This window comes from Ranitomeya variabilis, chromosome 6, assembly GCF_051348905.1.
Source record: "Ranitomeya variabilis isolate aRanVar5 chromosome 6, aRanVar5.hap1, whole genome shotgun sequence".
Taxonomy (NCBI): domain Eukaryota; kingdom Metazoa; phylum Chordata; class Amphibia; order Anura; family Dendrobatidae; genus Ranitomeya; species Ranitomeya variabilis.
In genome coordinates, this window is record NC_135237.1 from 448,289,303 (window position 1) to 448,312,402 (window position 23,100).

At 43.8% G+C, this 23,100-nt stretch overlaps 1 protein-coding gene across 4 annotated transcripts in view; it reads left to right on the forward strand.

Moving 5' to 3' along the window:
• SNTG1 (syntrophin gamma 1) overlaps positions 1-23,100 on the forward strand; it is a 1,080,379-nt gene that overhangs the window by 333,039 nt on the left and 724,240 nt on the right. For all 4 annotated transcript variants that reach the window (XM_077270476.1, XM_077270477.1, XM_077270479.1 and 1 more), the window contains exon 2: positions 6,287-6,328. The gene's annotated coding sequence lies outside the window, so the exon portion shown is untranslated. The remainder of the gene's footprint in view (positions 1-6,286; positions 6,329-23,100) is intronic.

Sequence of the window (23,100 nt, forward strand, 5' to 3'; positions counted from 1 at the left end):
TTCCGGCCGGCCGGCGCGCGCTTACACAGTGCAGGGAAGCGGACGCCGGGGGACAGACACCGGAATGTAAGTATGTAGTGTTTGTTTTTTTACGTTTACGCTGGTAACCAGGGTAAACATTGGGTTCCTAAGCGCGGCCCTGCACTTAGTAACCCGATGTTTACCCTGGTTACCAGTGAAGACATCGCTGGATCGGTGTCACACACGCCGATTCAGCGATGTCTACGGGAAATCCAGCGACAAAATAAAGTTCTGGCCTTTCTGCTCCGACCAACGATGGCACAGCAGGATCCTGATCGCTGCTGCGTGTCAAACACAACGATATCACTAGCCAGGACGCTGCAACGTCACGGATCGCTAGCGATATCGTTTAGTGTGAAGGTACCTTTAGTTCTTATCATCAGAAGGGTCCTCTCTCTTGTGTAGTGCCTGTAAGTCGTTGTGTGGTCGCTGGGGAGCTATCACACAGACAGCTCTCTCCAGCGACCAACGATCAGGGAAATGACTTCGGCATCATTGAAACTGTCTTCAACGATGCCGAAGTCCCCCTGCAGCACCCGGGTAACCAGGGTAAACATCAGGTTACTAAGTGCAGGGCCGCGCTTAGTAACCCAATATTTACCCTGGTTACCATTGTAAAAGTAAAAAAAAAACACTACATACTCACATTCTGATGTCTATCACGTCCCCCGCCGGCGTTCACAGGGTTCAGCACCGGCAGTAACAGCGGTGACGTCACCGCTGTGCTCTGCTTTATGGCCGGCGCTGACACAGTCAGTGCAGGGAAGCTCTCGGCAGCAGCGCGTGCATTACCAGCGCTCCTGCCGAAAGCAGTTTTAACCCTGTGGACGTCGGGGGTCGTGACAGACATCAGAATGTGAGTATGTACTGTTTTTTTTAACTTTTACAATGGTAACCAGGGTAAATATCAGGTTACTAAGCGTGGCCCTGCGCTTAGTAACCCGATATTTACCCTGGTTACAAGTGAACAAATCGCTGGATCGGCATCACACACACCGATCCAGCGGGTGACAGCGGGTGATCAGCGACCAAAAAATGGTCCTGATCATTCCCATCGACCAACGATCTCCCAGCAGGGGCCTGATCGTTGGTCGCTGTCACACATAACGAGATCATTAGCGGGATCGTTGCTACGTCACCAAAAGCGTGACGTTGCAACGATATCGTTAACGATATCGTTATGTGTGACTCAGCCTTAAGTTCAACAATTTTATATCTTTCACACACATTGGATTTATTATATCTTTCTTTAATGTATACTGCTTAAATCTAGACCAGGCAGAAGTCATGCCAAATTTGTTAAATTGGCACTTGTGCGATAAATTTGACGTTTGCAAGACTTCTAGAATATATCCACATGATATGTTTTTCAGGTAAGTTTCACCTGGAACCCACCAAAAAAATTACAAAAAGACTAGACGTGCTTAGCAATGTCAAAATGACTTGCCGTGCATATTCCAACTATTGCAGCTTCTTTTCACCATTTAAGGCCTAGCAAACTGCAAAGCTGCTAAAAGAAGCGTCAAGTTCATTCTTCCAGCTACTTCTATTTAGAAGCTGACACTACCATATGTAATATATGAAATTTAAAAAAAAGTCGTCCTCATCTAAAAGACTTTAGGTGGCCATAGCCATTGCCTTATTTTTCTTTTGCTCGTGTCGCCTCCCAGTTGTCATTTTCGTTATTTTAAACCGATATTGTACTCCAAAGATTCTGAAACACTTCATTAAAAATTAGCATATTTCATAACTGCCTTCTTATCTATACTCCTTCAAAAAGTGTCAGTTGAGGAGCCACAATTGAGGAGCAAGTTATGTGCAAGTATACATGTTAACTTTTGGCACAGAGAGACCACTAATTTTTAACTAATTTAAAAGTTTGACAAATGCTTTTGAGTTTGTATTTACTTGCAATTATTATAAATATTGTTTTCTTCCCCTTTTTTCTTCCTTTTGTAAGCCTTATAGAGAAGCCTGAAAAATGTACAATTGACCCCAAAATTGTACACAAAAGCACTACAAACAAAAATGCTTTGTGTGAAGTATTCTTAATACCTCAGCACGGACTTTAAATTAACATAATGGGTATAAAAAAGAAAAATACCAAAACTCAGCAAAACCCTATATGTGTAGATTAGCCTAAAAGAGACATTATGAACAGGAAGCGAGGAAATGCCTCTAATCCTAAAAACTCAAGAACACCTTTGGTGTCATCAATTCCTGCATTAAATGATTGCTCTAATCTATCTTCAGAAGAATGACAGCTTGGACCAGCGGCATTGCTGTGCAGCTAGTCTGAAGTGAGCGCTCTCTGATCTTGGGTCTTATTATTAAGACAGTGATGGTTTGGAATGGAGAATAAGCCATTTCAAACATTTTTCTTTATATATATTCTCAGTATGGCATACCATTCATCAAAGCAAAGTTTGCATCTTTCTTTTCTTAACTGTGCCTCTCCAGAATAAAGGATTCCTCAGTGTAGCATGTGAGCTGCTCTCCATATTCTTTGCCTTCCCTTTCAAAAGATGACAATGTTATATTTGCACTATGCTTTTTGAGTGGGTCTGAGTGGGTCATAAATCACAACAAAAACATAAGGTAAAAAGGAAAGCATGAATGCAGGAGTGAATCATGGATGCCATGAACAATTTTCTCATTATTGCAGATAATTCCATATGAGTTGGGCTTTTATTTTCTGATTTTTTCACATTTAAAATATAACATACCACATTACATTTTTCTACAGTAATATTTTGCACAGTGGAAATTTGATGTTTGTTAGCTGTAAATATAATTTTTGTCTATGCATTCCAAAAATAGCTAAAAGTGTCTACACGAAAGAGTAAGTTAGCACCCTAATATCTGGATCTATTTATTGGCTTAAATGGATTTTTCAGCTTTAGAGACCATTTTTTTCTTACTTAAATGCATGCAATTGAAGCTAAAAATCATTTTTGCAATTGAGTTTCATTAAAAATGTTGCACAGTTTGTGTCCTATATCTGCCATATTACACTGTCTATTGCTGGCTGCAGAATCAGGTATTGGGGTCAGCTACTTTTTCTTTATTTTTAACATATGTATTGGGGACACGATTTTTTGGCACTTACTATTAGGGTATGTGCCCATGTTCAGGATTGCATCAGGATTTGGTCAGGATTTTATGCAGGTAAAATCCTGACCAAATCTGCTCCTGAGGTCACTGGCAGATCACCTGCGTTGTCCTTGCGTTGTTGGTAGGTGGTGAGTGGCTGTCTATCTTGTATTCTGCACCTTTTTTGCCGACATCTTTACTACATGGTTTGGTTGCATCCTGTAGTGCATTTGTTCAGAGACGTGGGCAGGTAAGCGGTGCTGCCTCATTTCAGGTGTATCCTAAAAAATATGGTTTTGTAAATTTTGTTGTAAAATTGAGAAAACGCTGGTCAATTTTTAACCCTTATAACTTCCTAACAAAAAAATTATGATTCAAAAATTAAAGAATTAAAAGTTGGAAAATGGCAAATTTTCAAAATTTTCTCCAACTTTCTATTTTTTCACAAATAAACGCAAGTCATATCAAACAAATGTTACCACTAACATGAAGTACAATATGTCACGTAAAAACATTCTCACAATCAGTGAGATCTGTTGAAGCGTTCCAGAGTTATAAGCACATAAAGTGACATTGGTAACATTTGTCATGGTCAAGGTGAAAACTGGCTCGGGGGTTAATTAACATCAAATCAACATCTCTATAGGGCACACAGAAAAATATATAGGACCATATTCAATAGCTGTATATCTCTAGCTTCATACTGAGGTTTTTTTCTGTCAGAATCCATAAGAAAAAAAATCCATATGATATTATTCTTATCTTAAACCATTGATTCTAGGAAATAATATCTTTGTGATGTGCGGTTGCACTGATGAATAGTGATGAACGAGTGTGCTTGTTACTCGAGATTTCCAAGCATGCTCGAGTGTTCTCCGAGTATTTTGGGCGTGCTCGGAGATTATATTTAAACCGCCGCAGCTGCATGAGTTGCAGCTGCTAGACAGCCTGAATACATGTGGGGGTTGCCTGTTTGTTAGGGACTTCACACATGTATTCAGGCTGTCTAGCAGCTGCAAATCATGCAGCTGCGGCGACTCAAACATACTCGGAGAACACCCCAGCATGCACAGAAATCTCGAGTAACAAGCACACTCGCTCATCACCACTGATGAACCTAATTAGGGCTTGGCCAGCCATCTGTCAAATCTAGTAGATGTTAATAGACCATTGTGTCAGGGGGCCACATTGGACCACAACACTTTTAACAGTGTCATTGTCCACAGAAGTCAGAACAACTTTAACAGCTTCAGCAGAGCAAAATCAGGAGTGGAACAAACAGCATTTAACACCCACTCCTGGTTTTGGCTTACACATACTGAGGTACAATACTGACCAAATACTGATTGTGTGAACATACAGTACCCTTAAGGTACCGTCACATTAAGCAACGCTGCAGCGATATCGACAACGATGCCGATCGCTGCAGCGTTGCTGTTTCATCGTTGTGTGGTCGCTGGAGAGCTGTCACACAGACAGCTCTCCAGCGAACAACGATGCCGAAGTCCCCGGGTAACCAGGGTAAACATCGGGTTACTAAGCGCAGGGCCACGCTTAGTAACCCGATGTTTACCCTGGTTACCAGTGTAAATGTAAAAATACAAACACTACATACTTACATTCCTGTGTCTGCTGCGTCCCCCGGCCTCAGCTTCCCTGCACTGTGAGCGCCGGCCCTAAAGCACAGCGGTGACGTCACCGCTGTGCTTTGCTTTATGGCCGGCACTGACACATTCAGTGCAGGAAGCTCTGAGCAGCAGCGCGGACACCGGGGGACGTGACAGACATCAGAGGGTGAGTATGTAGTGGGTTTTTTTTACTTTTACAATGGTAACCAGGGTAAATATCGGGTTACTAAGCGTGGCCCTGCGCTTAGTAACCCGATATTTACCCTGGTTACCATTGTAAAACGTTGCTGGCATCGTTTCTTTTGCTGTCAAACACAACGATACACGCCAATCTGACGACCAAATAAAGTTCTGAACTTTCAGCAACGACCAGCGATATCACAGCAGGATCCTGATCGCTGCTGCATGTCAAACACAACGATATCGCTATCCAGGACGCTGCAACGTCACGGATCGCTATCGTTATCGTTGCAAAGTTGTTTAGTGTGAAGGTACCTTTAGTCTTGACATAAATCTTGATGGATGTCCTTCAACTTCAGTCAGGGGGTCACATTTGTAATAGAGATCCTGATCTGGGGAGTGTGTGTTTGGGGGCTGTTTGAGCCTGTGGGCTTAGAAATTACTGGGCTGAATTTCATTCCCATTTCGGCCTTTTACCATATAATAGCACAATGAGAATTTTTGAAGGAGTTTTGACACTTGTTATTTTAAATAATATACTTTTCATTAAAATAAATTCTATTATTTTGTATGGCATTTCTACATTGAAACATTGGGGCAGATTTATTAACAATGTCTAATCTTAGACAATGCAAACTTACACTAGACAATCTTTAAAAGAGTATTCCTATCTCCAAGATCCTATCCCAATATGTAGTAGGTGTAATAATAATAATAATAATAATAATAATAGCAAATACCTTCAATTAGAAGTGTAGTAAAGTTCTTTTGATTTGCTATGTTGCTTTCCTCATGTACAAGCATTGCAGTTGCTTGCGACCACTAGCAACTAATTAACTGTCACTATATCAGTCATCATATCCATGGATACCTAAGCTATTACAAAGCCCTGCACATGGGGAAAGCGACAATGTGAATCAGAAGAACTATACTGCATTTCTAGCTTGAGGTATTTGCTAAAATTATTATTTGAACTACACCTTCCTCATATTGGGATAGGATGTTGGGGTTGGAAATACCCTTTTAAGTCGCCCCGATTTATCACAGTTTTTCCTCTGTTTGATAAATTTGTCTAATGTTAAGATTGCCTAGTCTAAGTTTCGAGCACTTTTTAGTTGCCTTACTTAGTGCCAGAAATATGTGCTTCAATTTTTGGAGTCTTATGTCATGCATCAGGCCATGTCTCTTTGCAGTGAGGCTACACCCCCTTTGTGGTCAAAGAGCAGAACGTTACTAAAACACACAATAAATGTAGTACAAGGAACGTATGCAACTTCATGGAAGACAATTTGTAAGCAATATTTAGATTTATCATTATGAATGGTACTAAACTGCAGGTTTATTTTTCCATTTTTTTTTTACAGATGATCCAGAATCAGGGTTTAAGTATTCATCCAAAAGAAAAGGTAAGTGGCCTTCACCTTGTTAATGGAAATTCTTGCTGTTCTTATCTGTTGATTCTTATAAAATTAATACACATAAAAAATTATACTGCAGAGAAAATAATTCCATCATTTCCAGTGTTCATGGTCATAAATGGTAGTATCATAAAAATTATGGGGGGACATTGTATTTATTAGTGTGATCCTTCTGCTGACAAGTTTTCATAAATCACAATACGGCTCCAAAGATGAGAACATTCTGTCTACAGTTCATAGCTAACATGAGGTGCATCTTTATAATGTACTAGCTGATGAGCCCGGCATTGCCCGGGCATAGTAACTAATTGTGATTAGTTACAGCACCTCACTTCTCCCATTTTCCCATCACGCCTCTCATTTTTCCCCTCACATCTCTCATTTTCCCCTCATATCTCTCATTTTCCCCCTCACATCTCTCATTTTCCCCCTCACATCTCTCATTTTTCCCCTCACTCCTCTCATTTCCCCCTCACTCCTCTCATTTTCCTCCTAACACCTGTCACTTTGACTTCACACCTGTCATTTTCCCCCCAGTGTACACCTGTATGTCATCTCCCCTGTATATAGTATATACTTGTATGTCATTACCTGTATATAGTATATACCTGTATGTCATCTCCTCCTGTATATAGTATATACCTGAATGTCATCTCCTCCTATACATAGTATATACCTGTATGTCATCTCCTCCTGTATATAGTATTTACCTGTATGTCCTCTCCTTCTGTATATAGTATGTACCTATGTGTCATCTGCTCCAGTATATAGTATATACCTGTATGACATCTCCTACTCCTCCTGTATATAGCATATATCTGTGTGTCATCTCCTTCTGCATATAGTATGTACCTGTGTGTCATCTGCTCTTGTATATAGTATATACCTGTATGTCATCTCCTCCTGTATATAGTATATACCTGTATGTCATCTCCCCTATATATAGCATATACCTGTATGTCATCTCCTCCTGTATATAGTATATACCTGTATGTTCTCTCCTCCTGTATATAATATGTACCTGTGTGTCATCTGCTCCTGTATATAGTATATACCTGAATGTCATCTTCTCCTGTATATAGTATATACCTGTATGTCATCTCCTCCTGTATATAGTATATACCTGTATGTCATCTCCACTGTATATAGTATATACCTGTGTATCATCTCCTCCAGTATTAGACCTCGTTCACACATTATTTGGTCAGTATTTTTACCTTAGTATTTGTAAGCTAAAACTTGTAGTAAAACAATCAGAGGAAAAGTTTGTTAGAAATATGTCACCACTTCTTTATTTTTCTCCCACGTGTTGTTTTGACTTATAAATGCTGAGGTAAAATATGTTATCTCCCCTCTATATAGAATGTACCTGTATGTCTTCTCCTCCTATACAGTATATAGTATATACCTGTATGTCATCTCCCCTATATATAGTATGTACCTGTATGTCATCTCCCCTGTATAAAGTGTATGCCTGTATGTCATCTCCTGTATATCGTATATACCTGTATGTCATCTCCTCCTGCATATATTATATATCTGTATGTCATTGCCTCTGTATATAGAATGTACCTGTATGTCACCTGCTCCTGTATATAGTATATACCTGTATGTCATCTCCCCTAATGCTCTCAATGTTCAGTGAAAAACTGAGAGAAGCAGGAAGAGAAGCTGTCACAGGACCATCAGTATGAAAGTCACATATGACTGAAGTGTCCATGTGATGACTACTAGAACCTGCAGTGCTGAATCCTGACAGCCAGGCTTCTGAATTCTCACAACGAATGCACTCCACACTTTTAGGATTCCCCCTTGCTGGTGGACAGTCATGTCAGCACAAGCATGCAATTTGCATACTTCTGACCACATTTCAACTAGACGTGCCCAGCCTCGCTCAGTTAATTTTCATTGAGTGAGGCCACAAATGTTTAGTCAGCACGTGACCGCATGTATGTAAATCGCCAGCACTAGAGAATGCTGACAGCGTGCAGTGCGCACTATGAGAATTCAGAAGTCTGCAGTCACAACGAATGACTGCAGACTCATTACAAACCTGGACAACCCCTTTAATGCTCCTAACATAAATAAAAACATGAGAATTAGTTAGTATCACAAACAACATTTACATCAAGGTACCTTATAGATGACGTTGTCTCTGGAGTCGTTCTCCTTCTTTTCTTCATCTTGTCCAGACCCCATGATGAGTTTATCATCCACAGCTCATCTCTGCCGACTTCTATCTTCTCCGCTCTTTTGCAGAAAATCTCCACATGATGCCCTTAAAGATAGAAGTGTCATTATAATGCTAGTGAATAAAAAATTGCCCCTCACTATATTGTTTGCACAAAATATGACCCCTACATTGTCCCTCTTATGGTACAAGCTCTTTACACTGACTTCTACTTTCCATACCGGCCCCCCTCTTCATATTGTCCTCTCATACTGTGTCCCTGCTATAGGGCCCAGTATTTATACTTGTACCCTCCCATCACACTCACCCTTCCTGGTATACTGTCCCCTCCTGGATGTGCCCTTACATTGTCCATCCATGCTACGACCCCACTACTCAGTTTCTATTCTGTGCACACTCACTTTTCTCCGCCATAGTGTCTCCTCACACTATTCCCCTCCCTCCTCATACTGTCTCCTCTCAAATGCCCTCTGTTCACCATACTGTCTTCTCATATATTTACCCCCTCACTTTCTACACTGCCTGCTCACCTGACTCCCCATACTGTGTCTGCACACATCCCATCACCCTCATTCCCTGTACTCTGTCCACATACATTTTTCACATCGCTACACATACTGTGTGTTAGGGTTATATATATATATATATATGAGACAGTAGGTGCGTTCACAACCCGGGGTTCACCGTGCAGGAGAGAAACCTGCTGCTAGTAACAGACCGTACTACATGGTGGCATAATCAAACTCTGTCACTTCACAGATTCACTACGAAAAGAGAACCCCATGCACTGTTAACCTCACAGGAGATCACAGGTACCTACTAGAGCCAACAGTGGTCATGCAGTCAGAATAGCACACAAGCAACTCCTCTCCAGTGGAGCCGGAATTCTAATGACTATACACCAGCCCTGAATTCACATACACAAAACTCCTTACTGGAGGTGCCAGTATTCTAGGGGCTTATCTCAGCCAAACCCTGACCACATACAACCATGACCACACTGGCACTGAGCCCATAACATAGGTTTGATACTAGCGCATGGCCGTGCGGCCATGCGAACTTATTACAGTTTTAGCACTCAAGGACCTTCCTAGTGATCCAACAGGAACCGCTTCAGGACCTGCGCATTTGACCTTCAACCTCCAATGGGAGGTCGTCCCATGGGCATGCCCAGTATGGGAAAAGCAGGACTTAGTCCCCCAATCCTCACTCCAATTTTACCCACACACATTAAACACCCCATCCCCACTCAATTCTCCCCACATATAATAAATCCTCCCATCCCCATTCAAATTCTCCCCACACAAAATAAATCCCCCCATCCCCACTCTAATTCTCCCCACACAATAAGTCCCCCCATCCCCACTCCAATTCTCCCCACACACAATAAATCCCCCCATCCCCACTCCAATTCTCCCCACACACAATAAATCCCCCATCCCCACTCCAATTCTCCCCATACACATTAGACACCCCTTGCCCACTCCAATTCTCCCCCCACAATAAATCTCCCATCCCCGCACCAATTCTCCACACATAATAAATCCCCCCATGCACTTAATCTTTGGAGTCTTCGGCTCCAATGGAGCACTTACCACCAGTGTTTGCCTCTGTAGTGTGAATGAGTAACTTCAGCAGCATGATCACATGATCTGATCACACTGTTTGCGTCGCTCTGACCCAGCAGTCAGAGCCTCAATTGTACTCGCTTCTGTAAGATGTGAATACAATTGATTCCTGGGAGCCGGCACACTGCAGCTTCTCTGTGCCGGTTGTCAGCTTGACAGTCAGCACAGAGAACAGCTGACTCTCAGTCCAGGGGTGGCGGAATGCAGCCACTGGGGGGAGACACTGCAGACCGCTGTATTAGACCGGCCCAACTGCGCCCCCCTGCTGGCTACCCCCTCCTAGATATGCCTCTGCCCAGGGAATAACATGGGGAAGAGTACTATCTGTCAAATAGCACTCATCCAATTTTTACGGTTCTCCAAACAGAAATTAGCAGCACACAAACAGCTTTAAAAGCCAAGCAAGGTAACATTTTTAATAAAAACCAACTGCAAAAAAATCATTGTAACCCAAAACACCTTCCTTTAACCCCCGGAGCTTTTTTCATTTTTCCGTTTTTGTTGTTTCCTCCCCTACCTCCCAGAGCCATAACTTTTTTATTTTTTTTGTCAATATGGTCATGTGAGGGCTTATTTTTGTACTTTTGAACGTCATCATTAGGGTTGAGCGAAACGGGTCGATCATTTTCAAAAGTCGCCGACTTTTGGCTAAGTCGGCGTCTCATGAAACCCGATCCGACCCCTGTGCTTGTCGGCCATGCGGTACGCGACTTTCGCGCCAAAGTCGCGTTTCAATGACGCGAAAAGCGCCATTTCTCAGCCAATGAAGGTGAACGCAGAGTGTGGGCAGCGTGATGACATAGATCCTGGTCCCCACCATCTTAGAGAAGGGCATTGCAGTGATTGGCTTGCTGTCTGCGGCGTCACAGGGGCTATAAAGGGGCGTTCCCGCCGACCGCCATCTTACTGCTGCTGATCTGAGCTTAGGGACAGGTTGCTGCCGCTTCATCAGAAGCAGGGAGAGCGTTAGGCAGGGTCCACTAACCACCAAACCGCTTGTGCTGCAGCGATTTCCACTGTCCAACACCACCTTCGGTGTGCAGGAACAGTGGAAGCTATTTTTTTTTTTTTTTCCCCTCAGCGCTGTAGCTCATTGGGCTGCCCTAGAAGGCTCCGTGATAGCTGTATTGCTGTGTGTACGCCACTGTGGAAACCAACTGCTTTTTTCAAAGCACATATCCTCTTGTTCCTTCCTTTCTGCACAGCTATCTTTTTTGTTTGTCCACACTTTTTATTTAATTTGTGCATCAGTCCACTCCTATTGCTGCCTGCCATACCTGGCTTACATTACTGCAGGGAGATAGTAATTGTAGGACAGTTTTTTTTTTTTTTTTGATTTTTTTTTGGGGGAGATTAAGATTGGCATTTCTGCTACAGTGCCATCCCTGTGTGTGCCATCTCTCACTGAGTGGGCCATAGAAAGCCTATTTATTTTTTCCGTGATTTGTGTTCTAAAATCTACCTCAACACAGAAACACTACATCAATCAGTGGGAGAAAAATATTGGCCTCAGTCAGGGCTTGTGTGCCACTGCTGTGTGTGCGCTATCTCTCATTCAGTGGGCTATAGCAAGCCTATATTTTTTTTTTTTTTTTTTTTTTAATATTATTTGGTTTCAAAAGTCTCCCTGAAAAAAAAAAAAAACCTAAAAAAACAGTGGGAGAGTAATATTGCCCTTTCAGCTTGTGTGCCAGTCTTGACTCCTGGGTGTGCCACCTCTCTCCCTCTCATTCAGTGGGCCATAGAAAGCCTATTTATTTTTTTTTTTAAATATTATTGGGTTTCTAAAGTCTCCCTGAAAAAAACAAAAAATACATAAAAAAACAGTGGGAGAGTAATATTGCCCTTTCAGCTTGTGTGCCAGTCTTGACTCCTGGGTGTGCCACCTCTCTCCCTTTCATTCAGTGGGCCATAGAAAGCCTATTTATTTTTTTTTTTAAATATTATTGGGTTTCTAAAGTCTCCCTGAAAAAACAAAAAAAACCTAAAAAAACAGTGGGAGAGTAATATTGCCCTTTCAGCTTGTGTGCCAGTCTTGACTCCTGGGTGTGCCACCTCTCTCCCTCTCATTCAGTGGGCCATAGAAAGCCTATTTATTTTTTTTTTTAAATATTATTGGGTTTCTAAAGTCTCCCTGAAAAAAACAAAAAATACATAAAAAAACAGTGGGAGAGTAATATTGCCCTTTCAGCTTGTGTGCCAGTCTTGACTCCTGGGTGTGCCACCTCTCTCCCTCTCATTCAGTGGGCCATAGAAAGCCTTTTTTTTTTTTGGTTTTTTTAATATTATTTGGTTTCTAAAGTCTCCCTGAAAAAAACAAAAAAAAACATAAAAACCAGTGGGAGAGTAATATTGCCCTTTCAGCTTGTGCGCCAGTCTTGACTCCTGGTTGTGCCACCTCTCTCTCTCTAATTGTGGGCCATAGAAAGCCTTTTTTTTTTTTTTAAATATTATTGGGTTTCTAAAGTCTCCCTGAAAAAACAAAAAATACATAAAAAAACAGTGGGAGAGTAATATTGCCCTTTCAGCTTGTGTGCCAGTCTTGACTCCTGGGTGTGCCACCTCTCTCCCTTTCATTCAGTGGGCCATAGAAAGCCTATTTATTTTTTCCGTGATTTGTGTTCTAAATTCTACCTCAACACAAAAACACTACATCAATCAGTGGGAGAAAAATATTGGCCTCAGTCAGGGCTTGTGTGCCACTGCTGTGTGTGCTATCTCTCATTCAGTGGGCTATAGCAAGCCTATTTTTTTTTTTTTTTTTTTTTTTTAATATTATTTGGTTTCTAAAGTCTCCCTGAAAAAAAAAAAAAAACCTAAAAAAACAGTGGGAGAGTAATATTGCCCTTTCAGCTTGTGTGCCAGTCTTGACTCCTGGGTGTGCCACCTCTCTCCCTCTCATTCAGTGGGCCATAGAAAGCCTATTTATTTTTTTTTTTAAATATTATTGGGTTTCTAAAGTCTCCCTGAAAAAACAAAAAATACATAAAAAAACAGTGGGAGAGTAATATTGCCCTTTCAGCTTGTGTGCCAGTCTTGACTCCTGGGTGTGCCACCTCTCTCCCTTTCATTCAGTGGGCCATAGAAAGCCTATTTTTTTTTTTTTAATATTATTTGGTTTCTAATTCTCCCTGAAAAAAAAAAAAAAACCTAAAAAAACAGTGGGAGAGTAATATTGCCCTTTCAGCTTGTGTGCCAGTCTTGACTCCTGGGTGTGTCACCTCTCTCCCTCTCATTCAGTGGGCCATAGAAAGCCTATTTATTTTTTTTTTTAAATATTATTGGGTTTCTAAAGTCTCCCTGAAAAAACAAAAAATACATAAAAAAACAGTGGGAGAGTAATATTGCCCTTTCAGCTTGTGTGCCAGTCTTGACTCCTGGGTGTGCCACCTCTCTCCCTCTCATTCAGTGGGCCATAGAAAGCCTTTTTTTTTTTTGGTTTTTTTAATATTATTTGGTTTCTAAAGTCTCCCTGAAAAAAACAAAAAAAACATAAAAAACAGTGGGAGAGTAATATTGCCCTTTCAGCTTGTGCGCCAGTCTTGACTCCTGGTTGTGCCACCTCTCTCTCTCTAATTGTGGGCCATAGAAAGCCTTTTTTTTTTTTTTAAATATTATTGGGTTTCTAAAGTCTCCCTGAAAAAACAAAAAATACATAAAAAAACAGTGGGAGAGTAATATTGCCCTTTCAGCTTGTGTGCCAGTCTTGACTCCTGGGTGTGCCACCTCTCTCCCTTTCATTCAGTGGGCCATAGAAAGCCTATTTATTTTTTCCGTGATTTGTGTTCTAAATTCTACCTCAACACAAAAACACTACATCAATCAGTGGGAGAAAAATATTGGCCTCAGTCAGGGCTTGTGTGCCACTGCTGTGTGTGCTATCTCTCATTCAGTGGGCTATAGCAAGCCTATTTTTTTTTTTTTTTTTTTTTTTTTAATATTATTTGGTTTCTAAAGTCTCCCTGAAAAAAAAAAAAAACCTAAAAAAACAGTGGGAGAGTAATATTGCCCTTTCAGCTTGTGTGCCAGTCTTGACTCCTGGGTGTGCCACCTCTCTCCCTCTCATTCAGTGGGCCATAGAAAGCCTATTTATTTTTTTTTTTAAATATTATTGGGTTTCTAAAGTCTCCCTGAAAAAACAAAAAATACATAAAAAAACAGTGGGAGAGTAATATTGCCCTTTCAGCTTGTGTGCCAGTCTTGACTCCTGGGTGTGCCACCTCTCTCCCTTTCATTCAGTGGGCCATAGAAAGCCTATTTTTTTTTTTTTAATATTATTTGGTTTCTAATTCTCCCTGAAAAAAAAAAAAAAACCTAAAAAAACAGTGGGAGAGTAATATTGCCCTTTCAGCTTGTGTGCCAGTCTTGACTCCTGGGTGTGTCACCTCTCTCCCTCTCATTCAGTGGGCCATAGAAAGCCTATTTATTTTTTTTTTTAAATATTATTGGGTTTCTAAAGTCTCCCTGAAAAAACAAAAAATACATAAAAAAACAGTGGGAGAGTAATATTGCCCTTTCAGCTTGTGTGCCAGTCTTGACTCCTGGGTGTGCCACCTCTCTCCCTCTCATTCAGTGGGCCATAGAAAGCCTTTTTTTTTTTTGGTTTTTTTAATATTATTTGGTTTCTAAAGTCTCCCTGAAAAAAACAAAAAAAACATAAAAAACAGTGGGAGAGTAATATTGCCCTTTCAGCTTGTGCGCCAGTCTTGACTCCTGGTTGTGCCACCTCTCTCTCTCTAATTGTGGGCCATAGAAAGCCTTTTTTTTTTTTTTAAATATTATTGGGTTTCTAAAGTCTCCCTGAAAAAACAAAAAATACATAAAAAAACAGTGGGAGAGTAATATTGCCCTTTCAGCTTGTGTGCCAGTCTTGACTCCTGGGTGTGCCACCTCTCTCCCTTTCATTCAGTGGGCCATAGAAAGCCTATTTATTTTTTCCGTGATTTGTGTTCTAAATTCTACCTCAACACAAAAACACTACATCAATCAGTGGGAGAAAAATTTTGGCCTCAGTCAGGGCTTGTGTGCCACTGCTGTGTGTGCTATCTCTCATTCAGTGGGCTATAGCAAGCCTATTTTTTTTTTTTTTTTTTTTTTTTTAATATTATTTGGTTTCTAAAGTCTCCCTGAAAAAAAAAAAAAACCTAAAAAAACAGTGGGAGAGTAATATTGCCCTTTCAGCTTGTGTGCCAGTCTTGACTCCTGGGTGTGCCACCTCTCTCCCTCTCATTCAGTGGGCCATAGAAAGCCTATTTATTTTTTTTTTTAAATATTATTGGGTTTCTAAAGTCTCCCTGAAAAAACAAAAAATACATAAAAAAACAGTGGGAGAGTAATATTGCCCTTTCAGCTTGTGTGCCAGTCTTGACTCCTGGGTGTGCCACCTCTCTCCCTCTCATTCAGTGGGCCATAGAAAGCCTTTTTTTTTTTTGGTTTTTTTAATATTATTTGGTTTCTAAAGTCTCCCTGAAAAAAACAAAAAAAACATAAAAAACAGTGGGAGAGTAATATTGCCCTTTCAGCTTGTGCGCCAGTCTTGACTCCTGGTTGTGCCACCTCTCTCTCTCTAATTGTGGGCCATAGAAAGCCTTTTTTTTTTTTTTTTTTAATATTATTTGGTTTCTAAAGTCTCCCTGAGAAAAAAAAAAAATAAATTAGGTGGGAGATTAATATTGACATTAGTGCTTGAGTGACAGTCCTGCGTGTGTGTCATCTCTGTGATTTTGTGCCACAGAAAACAGAGTGTGTAACATTGTGCCTGATTTTCCTTGTGGTCTCACCAACCTGTTAAGGGATATTGAAATCATACTGAAGTTATAGCTCACCGTGTAAGTTGTTTGATAGCAACAAATAAAGTTACTTTGGTTAAGATTTTAAAACAATGAGGAAGTCTGGTGCAAGAGGTCGTCGTGGGCGTTCATTGTCAGCTGGTAATGATGGTAGTGGTAGTGGAGCATCAGGTGGTCGTGGGGATAAAAATATTCCACCTAAGTCTGGAGCTGTGGAGCCAGTTTCGTCGTCAGGCTACACAAGGCCTCGAACGCTCTCTTTTCTGGGAGTAGGAAAACCGCTTTTAAAGGCGGAGCAGCAACAGCAAGTTTTGGCTTACATTGCAGACTCAGCCTCTAGCTCTTTTGCCTCCTCTTCCGAAACTGGTAAATGTAAAAGCAGCGCGTCGCTTGTGGATGTTCACGGTCAGGGACAAGTCGCTTCCTTGTCCTCCTCAGCAAAAACTACAACAAGAGAGAAGGATGCAGCAGGCGACACAACGGGTCACTCCATGGAGCTCTTTACACATACCGTCCCTGGCTTAGAAAGTGAAACATTTAACAGGCCATGCCCATTACAAGTATATTCTGACATGGAGTGCACTGATGCACAGCCACAGCCAGAGTACTATGCTGCTCCTTTGACTCAGACCACCACATTGCCCTCTCAGGGTACAGATCCACAATCAGACCCTGATGAGACTATGTTGCCCCGCCACGAACGCTATACCACCGACCGACACAGTGACACAGACGAAGTTGCACACGAGCTCGAAGAGGAGGTAATAGATGACCCAGTTATTGACCCCGATTGGCAGCCATTGGGGGAACAGGGTGCAGGCGGCAGTAGTTCAGAAGCGGAGGTGGAGGAGGGGCCGCAGCAGGCATCAACATCGCAACAGGTTCCATCTGCCGGGCCCGTATCTGGCCCAAAACGCGTGTCAAAGCCAAAACCTGTTGGAGCACAGCGTTGCCATCCGGTTAAAGCTCAGTCTGCAATCCCTGAAAAGGGATCCGAGTCTAGGAAGAGTGCAGTCTGGCATTTTTTTAAACAACATCCAACTGATCAGCGCAAAGTCATCTGTCAAAAATGTTCAACTAGCTTAAGCAGAGGTCAGAATCTGAAAAGTCTAAATACTAGTTGCATGCATAGACACTTAACCACCATGCATTCTCAAGCCTGGACTAACTACCAAACGTCCCTCAAGGTTGTAGCACCCTCGGCCAATGAAGCTAGTCAGCAACGCAACATCCCTTCCGTCACTGTAAGGCCACCATTTTCCGCACCACCGGCAGTATCTGTGCAGGTTTCTTTGCCAGCCAAAAGCAGTCAGGGTCAGGGAATCACCAGTTTTGTAGGAGGAAATATTGCATGTAGGGCACCGGCGGAAACAATACCGTCTCCAACCGTCTCTCAGTCTGCCATGTCCACCGGCACACCCGAAAGTTCCACGATCTACAGCTCTCCAGTCCAGCTCACCCTACATGAGACTCTGGTTAGAAAAAGGAAGTACTTATCCTCGCATCCGCGTACACAGGGTTTTAACGCCCACATAGCTAGACTAATCTCGTTAGAGATGATGCCCTACCGGTTAGTTGAAAGCGAAGCTTTCAAAGCCCTGATGGAGTACGCTGAACCACGATACGAGCTACCCAGTCGACACTTTTTTTCCAGAAAAGCCATCCCAGCCCTGCACCAGCATGTTAAACAGCGCATCGTCCATGCACTCAGGCAATCTGTGAGTACAAAGGTGCACCTGACTACAGATGCATGGACCAGTAGGCATGGCCAGGGACGTTATGTGTCCATCACGGCACACTGGGTGAATGTGGTGGATGCAGGGTCCACAGGCGACATCAATTTAGGGACAGTTGTGCCTAGCCCACGGTCTAGGAAACAGTTGGCTGTAGGCGTTCGCACCCCCTCCTCCTCCTCCTCGTCCTCCTGCAGAAGCTACAGCTCTTCCACAGAACGCAGTCGGCCAACCACTCCATCGGCAGATGACACTGTTGCACACCAGTTGTCCCATTATGGGCCAGCTACTGCCAAGCGTCAGCAGGCTGTATTGGCTATGAAGTGTTTGGGCGACAACAGACACACCGCGGAAGTTCTGTCCGAGTTCTTGCAACAAGAAACGCAGTCGTGGCTGGGCACAGTAGATCTTGAGGCAGGCAAGGTAGTGAGTGATAACGGAAGGAATTTCATGGCTGCCATCTCCCTTTCCCAACTGAAACACATTCCTTGCCTGGCTCACACCTTAAACCTGGTGGTGCAGTGCTTATTGAAAACTTATCCTGGGTTCTCCGACCTGCTCCTCAAAGTGCGTGCACTTTGCTCACATATCCGACGTTCGCCTGTACACGCCAGCCGTATGCAGACCTATCAGCGGTCTTTGAACCTTCCCCAGCATCGCCTAATCATAGACGTTGCAACAAGGTGGAACTCAACACTGCACATGCTTCAGAGACTGTGCGAACAGAGGCGTGCTGTTATTTATTTGTGGGAGGATACACGGGCAGGCAGTAGGATGGCAGACATGGAGTTGTCAGGTGTGCAGTGGTCGAAGATACAAGACATGTGTCAAGTCCTTCAGTGTTTTGAGGAATGCACACGGCTGGTTAGTGCAGACAACGCCGTAATAAGCATGAGCATCCCCCTAATGCGTCTGCTGATGCAAAGTTTGACGCACATAAAGGAGCAGGCGTCTGCACCAGAGGAAGAGGGAAGCCTTGATGACAGTCAGCCATTGTCTGGTCAGGGCAGTGTACAGGACGAGGTAGCGGGCGAAGAGGAGGTGGAGGACGAGGAGGATGATGGGGATGAGTATATTTTTAATGCGGAAACTTTCACGGGGGCACAGGAAATTGGTTGCGTGTCACGGCCGGGTTCTGGTTTTTTGAGGGACACAAGTGACGTAGATTTGCCTGCAACTGCCCCTCAACCAATCACAACCGGAGATTTGACAAGTGGAACTTTGGCCCACATGGCGGATTATGCCTTACGTATCCTACAAAGGGACACACGCATTACGAAAATGATGAACGATGACGATTACTGGTTGGCCTGCCTCCTTGATCCACGCTATAAAGGCAAATTGCAAAATATTATGCCACATGAGAACTTGGAACTAATATTAGCAACCAAACAATCAACTCTTGTTGACCGTTTGCTTCAGGCATTCCCAGCACACAGCGCACGTGATCGTTCTCACACGAGCTCCAGGGGGCAGCAGACTAGGAGTGTTAGGGGTGCACACATCAGAAGTGGCGTTGGACAGAGGGGTTTTCTGACCAGGTTGTGGAGTGATTTTGCTATGACCGCAGACAGGACAGGTACTGCTGCATCAATTGAAAGTGACAGGAGACAACATTTGTCCAGTATGGTTACTAACTATTTTTCATCCCTTATCGATGTTCTCCCTCAACCGTCATTCCCATTTGATTACTGGGCCTCCAAATTAGACACCTGGCCAGAATTGGCAGAATATGCATTGCAGGAGCTTGCTTGCCCGGCAGCAAGTGTCCTATCAGAAAGAGTATTCAGTGCTGCAGGGTCAATATTAACCGAAAAAAGGACTCGTCTGGCTACCCAAAATGTTGACGATCTAACATTCATTAAAATGAACCACAACTGGATTTCAAAATCTTTTGCCCCACCTTGCCCGGCCGACACCTAGCTTTCCTATGAAAAGCTCTTGCCTGTGAATTACTTTTCTAATGTCTAATTTGCTGCTGCAGATTGTACAGCATACGACATGTTTACACCTCCCTAAATGGCCAAACTCCCCACACGGGGCCGTGGTATCGCGACTTGGCGCAAGCACCCGTGAGACTGCTGTTTGTCTGAAGAGGTGGGTGTGCTCGCTTTTGGTTGACGGCATTGCTACTGGGTCCCTCATAGTACAATGTAGTGTCTCTGGCGGTGGTGGTGCGCACCCAACGTCAGACACACCGTTGTAACATGAGTGGCCCTGGGGCGGTCCCGCCGGCCTCAAGAGAGTTCCCCCCTACCCCAGCTCAAACTGGGCTCTACTACGTGCAAAATTATGTCGCACAGCTCCACCAATCTTTAGTCTATTCGCTGACATCATTCAATGTCTGGCACTGACAATACAAATTTGTAGACATCTATGATGCAACTTAAAGTAGTCTGTGTCTGTGTCCTATATTGGCACCATTAAATAGTTACTGCCAAATTACTATGTCAGAAACACAGCAGATGAGCCCACCCCTGTACCTAAGTATGCCATCTTTTTTTTTGTTTTGGTTGTTTTGCGAGACATTAACATCTATTTATATTTTGGGAGTACTGGGACAGACACTCCTTGCACTACTCCTCCACTCAGCACCAAGCTGCCTGCCCGTGTATCCATGTAACCGCTGTAAAACTGCCATGAGCCTATTGTTTGTTATTTTAGGCCTTTGATAGCCTGTCTGCGGTCCCTACTCCTCCACTGACCACCAAGCTGCCTGCCCGTGTATCCATGTAACCGCTGTAAAACTGCCATGAGCCTATTGTTTGTTATTTTAGGCCTTTGAAGCCTTTCTGCGCTCCCTCCTTCCACTAGTCCTCCACTGACCAGACCACTGCTGCCCGTGTACCCCTGGAACCAATTTTAAAGTGCCTACAGCCAGCCCATTTTATTGTGTTAGGCCTTCGAAGCCTGTCTGCGGTCCCTCCTTCCACTAGGCCTCCACTGACCAGACCACTGCTGCCCGTGTACCCCTGGAACCAATTTTAAAGTGCCTACAGCCAGCCCATTTTATTGTGTTAGGCCTTCGAAGCCTGTCTGCGGTCCATACTTTAAATACTCCTCCACTCACCACCACCAAGCTGCCTGCCCGTGTATCCATGTAACCGCTGTAAAACTGCCATGAGCCTATTGTTTGTTATGTTAGGCCTTTGAAGCCTTTCTGCGCTCCCTCCTTCCACTAGTCCTCCACTGACCAGACCACTGCTGCCCGTGTACCCCTGGAACCAATTTTAAAGTGCCTACAGCCAGCCCATTTTATTGTGTTAGGCCTTCGAAGCCTGTCTGCGGTCCATACTTCCACTAGTCCTCCACTGACCAGACCACTGCTGCCCGTGTACCCCTGGAACCAATTTTAAAGTGCCTACAGCCAGCCCATTTTATTGTGTTAGGCCTTCGAAGCCTGTCTGCGGTCCATACTTCCACTAGTCCTCCACTGACCAGACCACTGCTGCCCGTGTACCCCTGGAACCAATTTTAAAGTGCCTACAGTCAGCCCATTTTATTGTGTTAGGCCTTCGAAGCCTGTCTGCGGTCCATACTTCCACTAGTCCTCCACTGACCAGACCACTGCTGCCCGTGTACCCCTGGAACCAATTTTAAAGTGCCTACAGCCAGCCCATTTTATTGTGTTAGGCCTTCGAAGCCTGTCTGCGGTCCATACTTCCACTAGTCCTCCACTGACCAGACCACTGCTGCCCGTGTACCCCTGGAACCAATTTTAAAGTGCCTACAGTCAGCCCATTTTATTGTGTTAGGCCTTCGAAGCCTGTCTGCGGTCCATACTTCCACTAGTCCTCCACTGACCAGACCACTGCTGCCCGTGTACCCCTGGAACCAATTTTAAAGTGCCTACAGCCAGCCCATTTTATTGTGTTAGGCCTTCGAAGCCTGTCTGCGGTCCATACTTCCACTAGTCCTCCACTGACCAGACCACTGCTGCCCGTGTACCCCTGGAACCAATTTTAAAGTGCCTACAGTCAGCCCATTTTATTGTGTTAGGCCTTCGAAGCCTGTCTGCGGTCCATACTTCCACTAGGCCTCCACTGACCAGACCACTGCTGCCCGTGTACCCCTGGAACCAATTTTAAAGTGCCTACAGCCAGCCCATTTTATTGTGTTAGGCCTTCGAAGCCTGTCTGCGGTCCATACTTCCACTAGTCCTCCACTGACCAGACCACTGCTGCCCGTGTACCCCTGGAACCAATTTTAAAGTGCCTACAGCCAGCCCATTTTATTGTGTTAGGCCTTCGAAGCCTGTCTGCGGTCCCTCCTTCCACTAGGCCTCCACTGACCAGACCACTGCTGCCCGTGTACCCCTGGAACCAATTTTAAAGTGCCTACAGCCAGCCCATTTTATTGTGTTAGGCCTTCGAAGCCTGTCTGCGGTCCATACTTTAAATACTCCTCCACTCACCACCAAGCTGCCTGCCCGTGTATCTATGTAACCGCTGTAAAACTGCCATGAGCCTATTGTTTGTTATGTTAGGCCTTTGATAGCCTGTCTGCGGTCCTTACTTTAAATACTCCTCCACTCACCACCTAGCTGCCTGTGTATCCATGTAACCGATGTAAAACTGCCATGACTGCCTACTGTTTGTTATTTTAGGCCTTTGATAGCCTGTCTGCGGCCCCTACTTGCAATACTCCTCCACTGACCACAATGCTGCCTGGAGTGCCTGCCTGTGTATCCATGTAACCGATGTAAAACTGCCATGACTGCCTACTGTTTGTTATTTTAGGCCTTTGATAGCCTGTCTGCGGCCCCTACTTGCAATACTCCTCCACTGAGCACAATGCTGCCTGGAGTGCCTGCCTGTGTATCCATGTAACCGATGTAAAACTGCCATGACTGCCTACTGTTTGTTATTTTAGGCCTTTGATAGCCTGTCTGCAGCCCCTACTTGCAATACTCCTCCACTGACCACACCAATGCTGCCCGTGTACCCCTGGAACCTATTTAAAAGTTCATAGAGCCTAGTTATATATTTTATTTACTATTAATAAGGCCATGATGGACTACGCTGTACCACGCTACAAGCTAACCAGTCGACACTTCTTTTGCGAGAAAAGCCATCCCAACCCTCCACCAGCATGTAGAAGACCGCATTGTCCATGCACTCTGGCAATCTGTGAGTACAAAGGTGCACCTGACAACAGACGCATGGACCTGTAGGCATGGCCACGGAAGATTACGTGTCCATTACGGCGCAATGGGTTAATGTGGTGGATGCATGGTCCACAGGGGACAGCCTACTAAGTCTGTCTGCAGTCCCTAATTCAAATTGTCCTCCACTGTCTAAATCGGAGCTTCCACCTTCTGGCTTTCGGCCTATAGTATCAGAAATTAAACTGCATTTGGCCTTCAACTTTGGTTAGGGCCTACTAACGGCTTCTGCCCCTCCCTGGTGTTGCCCTCAAC